Raw genomic sequence first — 4,458 nt, 5'->3', positions numbered from 1 at the left:
ATGAACTTTTAAGTCAAAACTTCGTGCAAACTGTTTTGTGCATATTTCACATCCAAATGGTTTTTCAACAGTATTCACTTTCCTACCGTCAGTTGTACATTGGTTTAATTGGTTATTTATTCGCGGTGTGCAAGTACTTGGAAGGGGAAACGAGAAACGACCCTGCGCGAGTCGCGGAGAAATATTGCAACTATCTTAAATAATTCATATTGTCAATTGAAATTGTCAAATTGACGTATATTTCATACCTTCTGTCAATGAAGCAGAAAAATTATATATTGCTCCACAATATTGATATGATATGCAATTATTATATAAAGGTAAATTTAATTAATTTTATTTTGCTTGTAGTACTGCATTTTAATAACTAATTTTATTTACTACATACAATTGTTGACGCTTTCATAACATAACCTGAATCTTATTTTTTCTTCTTCGTCGTTTTCATCAGTCAGTCGATCTTCACATTTGAAACCTAAAATTATAGTTATCTATTAGCAACGAAATGATTAACTAAAAAATAGTAATTGGACAGAAGGTAAATATAGAAATTGTGATTTTTCCAGAAGTTTCCGATTTTTGGAAGAAATTAAAATTTTCCAGTTAAGATTTCGTAAAAAAAAGAAGATTCTATGTCTTCCAGAACCGGAGATACTGCGAATTTTTCAACACACTCAAAATGTGGAGGATTCAAAGCCTCTTGTCTAGAAAGAAAACCTAAGGCTACAATTGAATTTTAATTTCAATATTTTATATATACTAGACTACTCTACGGAGTGTTCCGAACTTTAAGGAAAAGGACACAGTATGATTGTTACATCCGATATAAAATGAAACTTACCTGTCTAGCAACAATATCATTACATAGATTTTTTTAAATAATAAGGCTATAACATACTAAAAAAAATATTCAAATCGGACAACAGGTTTAGGAAATTCGAGACATCTAACATGTCCCATTTTTAGAATGTTCCGTTAATTTTGCCGCTGTGTGTAGTATTTGAATACAAAGGCTCCGAAATAAGACCCCAGAAGACATTTAAATATCTAGGAATTACTTTTGACGACAAGCGGACATTCGGACCACACGTGCAAGAGGCATGTCGGAAAGCGGAAAAAAGGTCCTCCACGTTAAGCAAGTTAATTCCAAATATAGAGGGTCCTGGATCTCATAAAAGAGCGGCGACGCTCAAGTCAATTTTATCAATCGCACTGTACGGGGCCCCAGTATGGCACGAGGTCCTGGAGAAGAAGAAACATAAAGACATGCTTGTTAGAGTACAGAGAAAACCTCTTATCAGGGTGTGCAGCGCGTACAAAACCGTATCAACTATTGCCTTACACGTGGTGGTTGGTTCTGTGCCGGTGCACATCTTGGAGAGAGAAAGAGACCGAATGTATTAGAGGAGCAACGGGGCAATTGGTTCAGGACCGCAAGAACGAAACAGAAGTTTAGAGATATGGCAGAGGGAATGGAAAGCCGATATATTAAGGTGGTATGAGTGCCGACACAGGCGCGTTAATTACTACTTTACACAGTTCTTGACGGGACATGGATCGTTCAGATCATATACCTATCGTATCAAGAAGACCGCGGACGATCTATTCCCCGAGTGGAATGGTGGATGACGCGCAACATTTTTTTTTTTTTTTTATTTAATGTTGTAATATTTACAATCTGTCCTCAACTGAGAACAATAGGTAAATTATTTGACAAAAATTGAAAATTTTGACCTGTAGAGGGAGATCCAGTGATCACCCTCTTTACATAAATTAAATTAAAACAAATTAAAATAAGTTTAGTTATCACAGATTATTCAAATCTTCTTGCTAGATCCACTACTTTGAATCTCTTCAGGCGTCGTACATCATTGTGGTCATCAGTAAGGTTGCTGGCTAACTCATTTGGATGAGATTCTAGTCTCTTGGAATATTTTTTGTAATATTCCGTTATTACTGTTTTTATGGATGGCACATTGAGGTCTTGCTCTATCACATAGTTTGGCACGTACCAAGGGGCATTCAGCATTGTTCTAAGGACTTTGTTCTGGAATCTCTGCAATATTTCTAGGTTAGTTTGACTGGCTGTCCCCCAAAGTTGGATACCATAGGTCCACACTGGTTTTAATATAGTTTTATATATCAGCAGTTTGTTTTCAAGTGATAGTTGAGATTTACGACCGATGATCCAGTACATTTCTCGAAATTTTATTCCTAGTTGTTTTCTTTTTGTAAAAATGTGTTTTTGCCAAGTTAATCTCCTATCAAGATGGATTCCTAGGTACTTGACAGTATCGGTTTGTGGGAGTTGAGTTTCATTTAGTGTTACAGATGGACATGTTTGTCTTCTCATGGTGAAGGTTACATGGATGGATTTACTCTCATTCGCCTTTATCTTCCATTTTTTAAGCCATATTTGTATATTATTAAGGTCTTTCTGAAGGGTTCTGGATGCTGTATTTGGATCATGGTGAGAGGCTAGTACAGCAGTGTCATCAGCAAAAGTTGCACACGTTGTTTTGTTACTTGTGGGTAGGTCAGCAGTGTAGAGCAAGTACAATATCGGTCCCAAGACACTTCCTTGTGGTACTCCGGCTTTTATTGGTCTTAGGCTTGTGTATTCATTATCCTGCTTGACTAGGAAATGTCGGTTGGAAATATAGCTTTTTAGGATTTGATAAAAAGGATGAGGAAGGTTTTTCTTTAGTTTAAAGAGCATACCAGCATGCCATACCTTGTCGAAGGCCTGACCAATGTCCAGGAATGCAGCAGAACAATACCTTTTATTTTCTAGATCACTTCTGATGTGTTTTACCAGTCTATGTACCTGTTCTATCGTTCCGTGTTGTGTTCTGAACCCAAATTGGTGTTGGGGAATTAGTTTCCTTTCTTCTATAACTGGGGATAATTGTTTAAGGAGAAGTTTTTCCAAAATTTTTGATAGAACAGGTAGCAGGCTTATTGGTCTGTGACGCGCAACATCAGCATTTTTTTATTCGTATGTCCGGCATATCATGTGGGGCGTACCGAGCTGCAGCTGGGTCTCCTCTAGGCGAGGCCCACGAGTTTATGGATAAAGCTATCAATAGCAAGAGTGACTTCGACCTGGTCATTGCCTTTGTTACCAAAACAATGAAGCACAAAGAGGAAAAAGAGAGGCGACTGCAAGCGGGACGACCCTTATTGTTTATTTTTTAACGTGTTTGTGTCGTAGAGGGCAGCCAGTGGGGAGAGAACCTTTTACATCCAACCTACACTGACTGCCTTTTTATCTTATTTTACTTTATTTAAACAAACATTTTATCGGTTTTAACTTTTAATTTTATATATTTATTATCGTAACGTGTGCATGTTGAAAGAGGCAGTCAGTAGAGGGAGGACGCTTTACATCCGATCCACGCTTACTGCCTTTGTACACATTTTAAATTATTTTGCTTTGGTTTTGTACTGTGGCAGTCAGTGAGGGAGGACCTTTACATCCAATCTACGCTGACTGCCCTTACCGTAGAGCTATTCGACGTATGTTTTAAACTTTTTATTTATATCCATATTTTATTCTTTTTTTTTTATTCAACTCATGTTAATGTCTATCGTTAATTTTATCCATACAAATTTTTTATATACGTTTTCCATTATTTCTTACCAAGAAAGTCTATTTACGTATTAATTTATGATGAATGAGCACGAGAGTGAGTGTGACTAGAGGAAAGTATGAATGCTTTGAGTTACTCGTAACTGCCGACTGATACTTTCTTGCTAGTTTCATGCTAGATGGGGGGCACCTCGGTTGACCCACCCGCACTTGGTTGACCGGTCTAGTGCGAGGTGTGTGCGGGACGGAGCAGCTATGTGGCCACTTGACCTACAGAACGCACGCGACAAGTGCCAGAGGGGAGTTGGGAGTAAGGTCGGCAGGTCAGCGTATATACTCGCTAAGAGTGCTCCCAGGCCCATCGGCTGGATAAAGAGGGGGTGAGTTTAATTGGTAGGCGATCAGGCACGGTGAAGCGTGGCGGATTGAATCCAACACACCTGGGACACCTTCCCAGACGGTCGTTGGAAGATTCTCACCTCAAAAAAAAAGACCTATACTTAAGCTGCAAAAGTTTTTTTTCGTTTCCCGAAAATTGAAAAAAGTCAGTTGAATTACGACGTGAACTTAAACTGCTGCACGTAACTTTACACAAGTCGGCATTGCAAAAAGTAGTGAGTGTTTTGTTTAGTAGTTCAGTCGGCCAGTATAAGTACCGATATTGCTAACGTTGTAATTCTTAACGTATAGTTCCGTTCGTTTACCATTTGTACCTATCAACAAAGTCAAATACCGATATCGTAAATTAAAATGCAGTTTTAACATAAGTTTAGTACCAGCATCATTTATCAACCCTTCAACTAGATTTTTCGAGACCCAGGACGTTCAGTAAATAAATACATATTATATTTATTTTCGTGTTTATT

The sequence above is a fragment of the Diabrotica virgifera genome, chromosome 6 (assembly GCF_917563875.1).
Source record: "Diabrotica virgifera virgifera chromosome 6, PGI_DIABVI_V3a".
Classification (NCBI taxonomy): domain Eukaryota; kingdom Metazoa; phylum Arthropoda; class Insecta; order Coleoptera; family Chrysomelidae; genus Diabrotica; species Diabrotica virgifera.
The sequence above is the reverse complement of the archived record's forward strand: the minus strand, read 5'-3'. Positions refer to the sequence as shown.